Source organism: Zonotrichia leucophrys, chromosome 15 (genome assembly GCF_028769735.1).
Source record: "Zonotrichia leucophrys gambelii isolate GWCS_2022_RI chromosome 15, RI_Zleu_2.0, whole genome shotgun sequence".
Classification (NCBI taxonomy): domain Eukaryota; kingdom Metazoa; phylum Chordata; class Aves; order Passeriformes; family Passerellidae; genus Zonotrichia; species Zonotrichia leucophrys.
In genome coordinates this window covers 7,848,109-7,860,362 of record NC_088185.1, presented here as the reverse complement: position 1 = coordinate 7,860,362, position 12,254 = coordinate 7,848,109, and positions in this window count along the sequence as shown.

Here is a 12,254-nt window from a genome sequence, read left to right as displayed (position 1 = left end):
CAAAACTCACGCTGAAGGTTAACAGTTCCCGAAGTTAATGATTATCTTGCCCTGTTTGCTCAGTGTTTCAGAGTTAAAACATGTAAATATGCCTCCCCCGTGTAATTGCTGTGGTCAGCCAGCGATGAGCTCTGCAGCAAACATAAACACAGCTATTAGCAGAGACAAATGCTTCTCCCTGGCCTGGCCTCCCAGGGCTCCCAGAAGTGTCAGCTCCCCCAGAAAACAGCCAGGATAAGGCTGTCCCGCTGGCGCTGGCGATTACACAGAGCCTGCTATGAAAACCCCCTCTCAAAATAGCAATTTCTAATCTCCCCTGAGGCCATTAATCAGGTTTCTAATCCAGCAAAGCTGTCCATACTGTACAGGCTGTGATCCCCAGGCCTTTATTAGAAACCCCTCTTGGTCACAGCATTTACTGGGTCAGGGGACTGATTGTCACGTTTGTCTGGCAGGAATAGCTGCCCGTGTATTCTGAGACAGATCTGTGATAGTGGTCAATGCCAAGACCTGGCTGCACTTACCTGTCAGTGCTCCACTTACCAAAGGCTCATCTGCATAGAAACACATCCCAGCATCAACTCAAATTTGGTAATTCCTGAAGACTTAGAGTAATCTCGGCTTTTCTGGAGACAAATGCAACACCAATTCTATTTGATTCATTTCAGATCAGAAAGAAATGTCCTGAAAATGTGTGACAGTCAAAACTTTCTGGGCAGCTTCACAAAAGCAGAGGAGGTTTTGCCCAGGTCTTGACTAAGTCTCAGCTGGGTAATTGCAACTGCCTCTTCTCCACCATTCCCCGGGTGATTCCATCTCAGAGGACCTGATGTGTTGTGGAGGTGGGGGGATGTGACTGATGTGTGTAGCCTCCACACAAAAATGTGACATTTGCAGCATTAATGGAGATCCCTCTGGCAAAAGGCACTGTATAAATGCAAACCCATTGCTCACGAAGTGCTGCAGCACCCTCGGGCAGGCTGGGCTCGGGCAGGGGGTGTTGCCGAGGAATGGGCTGCTAAATCTCCTCCTGCCACGGGAGCCTCTGAGGATCCCTGCAGCCCACAATGACATTTAGACACTGAGGCGCTGCTGCAGAGACCCAGCTCCCACAGGGGTTCGGCTGGAGGATGCTCTGGGGTCGGTGGGGGCCTGTCCTGGTGCTCAGCAGCGTCGTGACTGCTCATGGAGGGGATGCTGCAGCTGAGCCCCACCTGAGGTTTTGCCTTGGTGGTTCCTGGTCCATAGGGCTGTGCCATGCAGCTCAGTGTCCCTGCCAAGGTGAAGAGGATGCCAAGGGGCAGGCAGGCAATGGGGAACTCAGGCTGGTGGGCAGTGCTTTCTGGCAGGGCTTGTTATCCAAAGGCTAATGCAAGCAGGGCAGACATGGGACTGGCATCATAATTCACCCCACAGCAAGGGTCCTGCTGGCTGAAACCCTGAGCACTGAGGCCAAGAGAAGAGTCCCCACCTTGCTCAGCCGCCCATCCTGTCCTGAGCAGACCCACGGGGGTGTGGAGCCAGCGTGCCCTGGGCTCGGTGCTGTCAGCACAGGGCAGTGACTCATTCTGCCACTGGGGACTCTGGGTGTGGATGTCTCACTCACGTCTCCTCTTGGCAGCAGCAGCTTCTCCTGCTCAAGGGCTTTTGCTGCTGCCCAGCATGGCACAGGGCGGTGGCCAAGCACTCATGGTCCTGGTCTGCTGCTCTGCATCTCATCACATCAGGCCACAAAGCTGCACTAAAGATACCTGCCTCATCCCTTGGTTTCCTAGGAGTGCAGCAGCTGGCCTGGCAAGCAGACAGAGCCCACAGGGCCAGTTAAATCAGCAAGCAGTGACCATTACACAGAGGTTTGCATGACGAAGCATTTGCAGCTATGCCAGAGGGTGGGGGGAGTGTTTTCAATCTTTGCTTTTCCCATTTGCACTGTGGATGCAAAAGAACAGCGAGGTGGGGCACGGCCTGCACACACAGGTGGGGTGTTGGAGCTGTGCCCAGCTACTGGAGCCCAGGGGCTGCCTTGCCTGTGAGCAGCAGTGCCTGGGCACAGCTCCCTGGCTGCAGGGCACTACCCAGAGCAGCAGGTGATGGAGTTGGGAGCTCCTGCTGAAACCAGCCCCAACGCAGGGACAGGCACTGCTGAGCACTGCTCTGGGCCTGTTCAATGCTCAGGCTCCTGGTGTTGAAAGGAAAACTTATTTCAGGGCAATGAACATAATGTGAGATGCAGCTGCAGCAATGGGACATGGGCAGCATGCCCAGCTGTCCTTCTCAGGGGATGGGAGCCCCCCAAGGCTTTTTCCAACCTTTCCTTTGCATCTTTTGGCTTTTCTCTTTGTCATTTTCCCCCTCCTCTTCTCTCTCTTTTCTTTTTCTCTTTTTTCCTCCTTTACTCTCTTCTCCTTGACTCTTCATTTCTGCTGTGCCACAATCAGACAAAGCCTGACAGCCAGGAGCAGTTACTGGCTTTGTAAGCTGCTCATGTCCAGCAATGCCATGGCCTGACTATGCTGGCTGGGACAGAATTCCTTCCTGAGGGCAGGATTGGTGCTGGTGCCCAGGAGGGAGCCGAGCTGGTTCCAGATGGAACATCCAATCCCTGTGCCCACACGAGCTGCTGTTCTGGCGCCTGTTTGTGAGCATTAACACACCATGGTTTTGCCACTCCAAAACCCCAGGAGTTGTAACAAGAGCCAGGGCTTCACCCAACACTGGCAGTGTGAAGGGCTTCATGGAAACTTCTCTGGTTTCTGCACGTCAGCTCTGAAAACCAAGCTCATCTCCTCCAAGCCAGGCAGCAGGTCCCACACTTGAATTCTGTCCAAGAGGCGAGGGCAGCAGCCAGGCTGTGCAAGGATCTCCAGCCTCACATCACCGGTCACTGAGATCTGCCCTGGGCAGCAGCAGCAACATCAGTAGCAAGATCTCCTCCCATTTTCCTCTCTTTTCCCCATGTTTGCATGAAGCTGAGCTACACAAATACACAAATACAAACACAGTGTCCCTTCAGACACTGGATAGAGAAGTGAAATGTTGCTGTTCTCCCAGGGAAGTCTCTCTGTGGTCAGCACTGGATGCTGGACTTACTAGATGGGCACAGACAGAGACCTCAGGACTGTCCCTCTGCTCCCCATTCCTCAGCACTCTGCCACCACCTCCAACTGTGTCCCTTTGGTATCAGCTCTGAGTGGCTCTGGTTTGGCTCTGCTGTTGCTCTGTGGGATGGATTTTAAGGGAAGGTGAAAGCGTGGCAGGGGTGTGGAGGTGGCAGAGCTGGGCCCTGGGCTGAACAAAGCTCAGGCTGGCACCGATTCCTTGACAGAGCAGCTGTGCTCTGTGAGCAGGGTGTATGCCAGGCCCCTCCCTTGGAAAAACACATGGATGCTAAAAAAACCCAACAGGCCAAGCTCTAGCAACATGCAACTTGTTTTGTTAGAGATTAATTGCTCCAATAGACTCCAGGCACTGTGCTGAGCTGGATATTTAACCTACTCAATATTAAGTTATTTTAGTTATTTTTTTAAGACAGGAACATTACAAATTTCATCTGTGCTTTGACAGGGAGGTCACAAATCTGCCAAGATGTTCACCTTGCCTCTGTGCAACTCCAGGAAGGGGGTCAGGAGCAGAGGGTTCCACTTCCAAGAGTCCAACCCCAGAGCTGTGGGATGCAGCCTGGTGTGGGTCTGGGAAGCACCCTGCCCCCAAGACACGGGTGATGGCAGAATGTGAGACCCTTCATGTCAATGCTGGGCACAAATGCCACGTATTGACTGATCAATTCATCCCTGAGCATCTGCCACCTCCTGGCAGGGCTGCTGAGGGCCCCCTGCCCCCCACCAAAGGCCCTTTGCCAGGCCGGTGCTCCGGGTGGTTTCCTTTCTGGAAAGGGTTCAGGTGCCGCCCAGAGCACGGGAGGGTTTTGCTGACCCCGCAGCCTGTAATCTTACTCCTGGACTTGAGACACCTCTTGGCCCCGTTCCCCGCTCCTCTGTCCCCAGGACGGGCTGTAATCATCTCTTGGCAGGACAGCCCTGACCTGAGCAGTCCGGCTCCCAGCAGATTTCCCCAGCCTCGCCAAGTGTTTGCAAAAATACCCGGTGATTTATTCTCGACAGCTCAGCCGAACGAAGAAAAAAGCACATTGCTCTTTACATCTATTCTTAATTTTGTTGTTTTTCCTTATAACAGAGGTTGCCAATAATAATACAGCAGGAACACCTCCTGGCCCCAGTCCTGACAGCTCTCTACCCTTTTTTGTGGCAAGTGCCAGCCTGGTTTCTTGCCAGCCCAGTGTCTGCTGACAGTGTCCAGCAGCGACGTGGGCGTGACAGTGAGGGCAACCCGTGCTCCTCTTGCCTTGGGAATGGCAGGTGACACCCAGCCTTTTGCTGCCACTTACAGTCACTGCAAGGTGACAGCTGAGACCCCTCCCCTCACCCCACCCCCCCAAACTGCTGGTTATGGAAATACGGTCGGATTAAATGGAAAACCAACAGAGACAGACAAGGCAGGAAGCACCGACTACGCCCTTGCAAGACCGGACCTGGGAAAAGCCTCACTGTGACTGGCAAAAGAGAAACCAGGAACATTAGCCCTGGCAAGGTGGGGTGGGTGGTGTTACTGAACATCAGCCCTGGCAAGGTGGGGTGGGTGGTGTCTCTGTTTCCTTGTCTGCACTGGGAGTGGGGCTGGCAAGGGAACCGAGCTCTGCGTCCCACCCCACAGAGCCGGTGGGGATAAGCACGCTGTTTGCCTGGGAGGGGGAAATACATCAGTGTCTTAAAATGTGACCCTCCAGGTTATTCACTATGTAAATATATGCTCTTAACTAATCAAAGCTGTAAAACTCAGTTGACGTCTTCCTTGTGTCCCTGCCTGCCTCCTCCCAGAGCTCCACAAGGTCTGCAGCCACAAAAAGAGTGAAAAATGTGCTTATTCAGCTGAGACCCTGGGAGCACTGAGGACATGGAGGCAGCCCACAACTGACAGATATGGAGCAGGATGGAGAAAGCAGGATTATTACCTGGCATGAGGCTGGCATTGGCAAATGGGACAAGGAAGGTCCAGCCATGCTCCCACTAGCTGGGATGCTGCAGGACCTGGACACAATGCCTCCATTGCTGGACAAAGAAAAGCTGCTTCCCTGTGACTGTTGAAGACTGGGAATCCCGTTCACAGTCAGCCCCTTTCCCAAGCATTCCCACCTCCCACCCACCTTTCCCAGGGGTAGCCATGGGGCTTGACCCCCATTTCCATGTTTCCTGGGGAGAGGCAAGAGGGCTGAGCCCTGCATCCCATCTCCGGATGGCCGAGCCCTCCTCCCCCCGCTAGGCCTGGGCTCCCCTCCCTGCCGCCTCCTGCCGCGGCCTGGCACACAAACCCAGCTGCAGAGCCGGGCTGTGCAGCAGCTCAATACTGGGAATCTGGGCAGCTGCCAGGGACTTTGATCCCCAGCCACAAAACCTCCTCCACGAGCTGCCTTCTCTTGCGAAATAACCTCCTGGGGGGGCTGAGCTGGCGTGTGCTGCCCCTGAGAGCTCTGCAGCCCCAAAAAGGGAGCTTGTCTGGTCGGCAGCCTCACCCTGCAGTGATGCAGTTCCATTCCAGTGCCAGTGCCTGTGCCAGTGGTGGAGCTGGGCAGACGCGTGTGGCACCAAATGCATTTACCTTGGACTGCTCCCAAGCACTGCTGTGCTTCTCCCTGGTACATCTGCACATTCCAGCCCCAGCAAGGCCAGCTGAAAACCTTCCCAGCTGGGAAACCCCAGGCAGAGGGTATGTGCCTACTTTGGCACTCAGCCTCTTCTTCCAGAGGTGTCCAGTGGGGCAGGACAGGCAGCACCGTGGGGCACTGGGATCCTGATCCTGCACTGCAGGCTGGGTGGCTGGTACAGAGTTATCAGAGGTGGGTGACAGTGACTGCCTTAAAACATTCTTCAAAGTTTTTTTATATAGTTTTTCCCTTTTTTTTTCTTCCCAGGGGTGGCCAGCTGCCACAAGCCCACCCTGGCTCATGGTGGACAATGCTGAGCATCTGGGTACAAGAGGGGCCGTGCAACATCAGCCTGGCCAGGTGTGACAGAGCCACAGGTGCCCTCTGCTAAAGGGCTGAATGAGCCACTGATAAACAACTTGTTTTTCCCATTTTTGCTGTCTTTCTTCCAATGCCAGCATCATCCATCTTTTACATTATGTAAAGGAAAGGATGGGAAATTGAGAGATTTTTTAGTGAATGACAGACTGCAGCTTGATCAAATCAAGGTGAAACAGGGTCTGCACAAATAGGGACGTTGAAAAAGATGGCAGAACAACATCTGGGGCTTCTCATAGCAGAAAGCCCCCTATGCAGCAGATAAATCCTATCCCATGGTCCAAAATGCTGCCAGATGGACACTGGCATTGCAGTCACACCCAGCCCTGCTGTGAGCTGCTTTTATTTCACTGTTCTGTAGTTAAACCCAGATTTTCCCCATCCTTGTTTGTCACTTTTATGAGCATTTGTGCTCCTTTACTTCTAGCTAGCCACAGCCTTATCTCTCACACCCATGGACACAATGTGTCAGTGAGACACTTCTGCTTTTTGTCCTGGGACTGCCTCAATCTGCCCCCACATCCCGACCACCCTCTGGGCCTGAGAAGGGTAGGGTATCTGCATTTAACAGCACTCCAGTGTCACCAGCTGTGGCTCCCCAAGCCCAGCAATAACTTGGAGTGTTTTCCTGCTCTGCCAAGAAATCCGAGGGACTCCCAGTGCCCTCCTCCTGGTCTCCCTGCAGCTGGACTCCAGCACACACACTCGTGGTCACACCTGGATTTATGATTTTGCAGGCCTGACCTGACACCCTCCAGGTCCAGCGCTTCACCTGCAGCACCCTCCTGGCTCTCTCTGATTTCCAGGAACTGCTGCAGCTCCTGGAGCTGGCTGGAACCAAGGGCAGCTCAGTGTGCTGGTCCTGAGCAGTGCAGATGACTGCTGGGGCTGCTGCTGCTCAGCAGCGTGGGAGAATTTCCTTTCTTTACGAGCCAGAGTGCTGTACTTTCCTGCCCCCCACAAGGTTCCCACGGATTGGGGTGAAATCAGGGATTGGCTCCATGTCAGCCCCCACACAGGGAGTGAGACAGGCCTGGTTCTGGTCCCAGAGGAGGGATGGAGGCAGCAGCAGCAGCAGTTCACCCTCCTGCCAGACCAACCTGGGCCATGGCATGCAACAGCTCCACAGAGCTGGGCATGGACATGGCACCCAACACTTTCTCCAGAGAATAGAACTTTTTTTGACCTCTCAAAATTAAAAAAAAAAAAAAAAGAAAGAAAGTCCTAACCCCAATCAGTTTTTTTAAGGAAAACCAAAGATTAGAAACACTGTAAGCAGTGGAGACAAAGCACCAAAAATAGCATCCGAAGTTTCCTCGGCGCACTCTCCCTGCAGGCAGCCTGCACTATATTTGTCTTCACTTGCCATTTCTGCTGCAATCAATTTGCAATGGCCGCTGGCGAGGAACCCATCTATTAAAAGCTCGGCTGAGATCTGTGGTGAAGATGTCTCCAATAAAAAAATGTGGCCATTCATTAAGAAAACCAAACAAAACAGTGTCCCTCTCTGCAGACCTTCCCGCTCCCAACAAAATCCACTAAAACCATTCCTGGCCATGCTGTCCAGGCTTGGGAGCAGCTGTGGGAGCCCAGTGCGGGTTTCCTTCCACCAGGGAGGGATTTGCTCTGCAGCTGCTCCGAGGCTTGGAAGCACTCAGTGTTTGCTGCCTGTTGTGCTTTATCTCCGCGATTTGCTGCAGGCCACCCTGGGGAGGCAGATTCCCCCCGGGTCAATTGCTTTTATCACAAAACAAATGTTTTCTATCATCTCTTTCATCCCGGGATGAAAGTGCAGCAAGGAATCACACGCTTTCTGCTTTCTGCACTGCCTTGGTGGGCTGTGCTGCCGGGCGCTCCTCTCCCCCCACAGAAATGAGGAAGGAGGGACAGGGAAGGCAAACAGGAGCCTGGAGTCATTCCTGCCTTTGCCTAAAAAAATAACCCCACAGGACTCCCTAGGGACACAGAGCTCTGCCCCCAGGTTCCTGTCCCAAAAACATCGTGGCCAGTGCTGACACCAAACTGGTTTCTCCCAGAGCCAGGCACTGGCTGGGGCCTGTCTGACTCCTCCACTCATGAAGAGGACACTGAGAGAGGCAGGAGAGCTGTTTGAGGAGGCCAGAGCCCATGCAGCCAAACACAACAGTGGCTGCAGGGGGATACAATTGCTGCCTATAAATAGTGCTGGGAAGCAAACATTAGGGAGGCAAAAAAGCTATTCAAGCTAGAGGACAATGTTGGCACTAAAGCAAATAGATATAATTAGCCATTAATAAATGAAGGCCAAAGATTAGGGAAAGTATCTAATATCAGAAAAGTGAGAGCTGGAAAGGCTTTCCAGAGGGAAGGGCAGAGGAGACCTTGACCAGCTTTTATAACAGGCTGTGGCTATTTTTTAAAAGCCATTAAGTTATGAGTTGTCAAACCCAGCCTGCTGTGATTGCTGATGAGCCTTTTTTTCTGTATAAAAGGGAAAATTTGGCCTCTTTGTGATGTCAGGAATGGTAAAGAGGCCTAGGAAGCTGCCCTGATCCCCACTCTGCTTCCTCCTCCCTTGGCCAGATCAATCAATCCCAGCCTCTTCTGGAGCCCTCTGTGCCTTCTCTGCCCCTCACAATGCAGTGAAGTCCAGCCCTTTTCCAAAGCTGCCTGGAGAGATGTTTTAACCTCTGAAAGCTCTGAAAACTCCAATGTTGGAGTGGGCAGGTGCTGGCCCTGTGCCATGGGCTTGCCCCAGTTGGGGATGTGGGGCTGGGGAGGGTTTTTCTCAACACAGTTGAGGCATTGTGCTGGCAGCAGCTCCTGCCAGCCTGTCCTGCAGTAGCCAGCAAAGGGCTGCCATGGCTGCAAGGCAGGTGGATGCAGGGACTGGTGCCTGTGGGACACCTGCCTTGTGCCCACACCAGCCCTTCACACTGGCCCCAGTGCCACAGGTTCTGTCCCTGCACTGTTACCCTGGAAAAACCAGACTGGACACCCCTGGGGTGCCTCCACAGGAACTCCAACACCCCTGGCTGTTGTGGCAGGGCCATAGTTTGGATGATCAGGGGTTGCTCTGTGCTGCCTCAGCAGAAACCTCAGGAAGACTCAACTCACGGGTGGTAAGAGGGCCCCTGTTACCTGAGACAGGCAGCTGCTGCCATGGCTTTGCTTTACTTTGCAACCAGGGGAACTGCAGGAGTAATTTTCCCTTGAAGCTCTCGCAGGGAATCAGGTGCCTTTTCTGGAACATACATTTTAGCCAAGGAGCCATTATTGGCTGAGTGTCTGTACGGGTATCGTAGTGACAGAGATGGTTCCTCCTCGGTTGCTATTTCCAGAGAATGAAGTCACCAGGCTGCAGCGCCTGAGCTCCCTGGAGGCTGAGTCAGTGCCGGCCCTGCCGAGGCTCCGTGCGCGGCCCCCACTCCTCAGCAGCCCCTCAGGGTCGGTGCCCCGGGGCTGAGGGCTTCAGGCACTGAATCAAAATGGCGTCAGGCCCGCCCCACACGGCTTCACTGCGGGGGCTCCGCTGGCCTCAGCTCTCCCGCCATCGTCCCGCCACCACCAGCTCTGTCCCGAACAGCTGCGTGCCCCTTCTGTCGGAATGTCCCTCGCGGGCCATGGCTCTGGCCCGTTCCCCACAGTCCCAGCACAGGCTGGTTAAATCCTCCACAGGGCTGTGATAACAAATGCACTCCCCAAAGAAAGAGAGGAAGTGAAGCTGCCCGGCCGCGCCGCCAGGCTGTAACCCGGCCGGGCCCGGCGCTGCCGCCTCTTCCTGTGCCGTCTGAGGGGTTTGTTTGCCTCCTCCAAAGCAAACAGTGTGGAAACTCGGGGGGTGTTTTGGCAAATCCCCTCCTCTTGCTTAAAGATGCTTCCTGTGCCAGCTTTCCGACATCCTGTTCCTTCCAAACGTTGCTGGCCATCGGTGGCAGGGGGATCCCAGAAGTATTTGACACTTGGAACCCAGGTTTATCCGCCAGCTGCTCCCTCCACCTGCAGGGTGGCCGTGGCCTTGCCTGGGACTCTGCCAACAGCTGAGGGGACTCAGCCTGTGCTGGGCTCAGCTGTGTCTTAAAAGGGATGGAGGGAAAAGCAGGATTTCCTTGGAGACCTTCAAACACAGTTTGACTTCTCACAGTTTGTGGCCCCACATGAGATGGGAACCACCATGATCAATCATGTAAAGCTGAAGCAGAGCAACTCGTAGTCTGAACTCCTGGGCTGCAGCCATTCAAACCAGCAGGGAACAGGCAAAATTAAACCAAACAATAATATTTTTGGCTTTTTCTCTTGGTAAATATGGAACCAGAATTGCAGCTACTTGGCTTGAAAAACTGTTCAATCTGTGCTGTTTCCCACACAGACAATACTTTGCTCCTTGAGGGGCCAGGCTGAATTCATGCCAGAAAAAGCAGAGGTGAAGAGCTGAGTCCCCCGTGAGCCCCCTTTGTGTATGGAAACAATCAGCCTCAGCTGCCAGCCCCACCACACACCACAGCCCTCTCAAGGGTGGTTTGATCTCTGCCATGGTGCCAGATCTCAGGAAACATTGAATTCACTGTCACCCAGTGCCTTTCAGCAGAACAACTCAGGTATGGAGCAGTGCAAAGTACGAGAGGGCTGGTGTTATTCTAGGAAAGGCCAGACAAAAGCTTCTTCAACCCCTGGTTAAAATCCTACTTTTTCTCTCTAAGCACATTTACTGGAAAAGTGTCAAAGAATGTAAAAATGTGCTTACAAACAGCACAGTGGTTCCCAGGAGTGAGTTCCTATAGTCAGGCTGCACAATTCTTGCTGATCCCTCTGGCCATAGCATGAGCTGGCTGGGTGTTCCCTTAACGCACCATTTTTGCTGGAGAACCAAGTGATGAAAGGGAAAAAAAGGTTTCAGTACAGTCTCCTTCCTCCCCTTTCCTGGCTCAGGTAGTGGAAATTGCAGGTCACCCTGCAAAGAGCCAGGTTTTGGAAAAATGAGGGATACAGCCCACTGCCTTGCTCTCTGTGCCTCTGCCATCTTTCAGAGAAGAGCTTGTGTCACACTGGCCCTGTGGATTCCAACAACTGGAAGGGAAGTTGAAATTAAAAAGAAATTTACTTGAATACACAAAATTAGGCGTGTGGGAGGGATCAGAGGTAGGGCTCTGCAGGACAAAACTTCACAGCAGGGTCTGGCTGTGGTGGAACAGTGCTGGCCCCACAGAGCTCTCATGAGTGTCTGGCTGCTGACTCAACACTGGGCACTGGCCAAACCCTTGGGCCACAGCAGCACCCTGGGGATGGGCCAGAGCCAGTGTCCCCCAGCCTGAGAGCCACTGACTGCAGCTGGGAGTGCCAGCAGGCCAGAGAGCTGGATCCAGGTCCAGAGGTGAACCACGGCTGGAAACTTTCACCCCTGCTTGGAGCAAAACTGAAAGGGTCACGCTCAGCTCTTCCTAGAAGCCAGGAAATCATTCTTTCATGTCTGATGTTATGGTGGGAAATGGCGAGCACAGGGGCAGTGCCTGGAAGGAAAGCAGTCCCTCTGCCCTGTGAACAGCAGTGCTCCTTTAGAGACTGCAGTGAGCTCTGCCAAAAAGCTGGAACAGAACAGGAAAGTGGGCAGTTATCTCTACAGCCTGCTGCCCCTTGGATCAATCTGCAGCAAGGACTTGCTGAAATGGGAGCCCTTGCCACACCTCTGCTGCCTTGCTTGTAATCAAAATCTCCTTCCTTTCATAATAATCTCCATTTTAATCTAGTACAAAACCAGTATTTTATCCTTATGGATTAATAAAATTGCCTATCCCAGCTCTAGCAATGCTGTGAACTTGACTACTCAAAAGTGTGTTGAAGTATGCTGAGTTAGGTAAAGGGGATCAATAACAATTTATCATGAAAGGGCTCCAATAAGACAGAAGAAACTCAGCTTTAGGAAAGTACCATCAAATCCCCCGTTCCAGTAATGAAACATATTATTTCAAACTTAGACGTTTGCAAAACAAACTCCCCCTATTATTCTTTCAAATTAGTTTGAACTTCCTATAATTTAACAAAGATGTGATCATATCCGCAGAGATCCCAGAATTCCTTATGAGCATCTTAAAAAGCAGGAATGAATCATTTCCTTGTAAAACAATCAAGTTTGCAATGCTGTGATCTTGGAAATAACAGTTGAATAGTCAAAGTCAAGCAC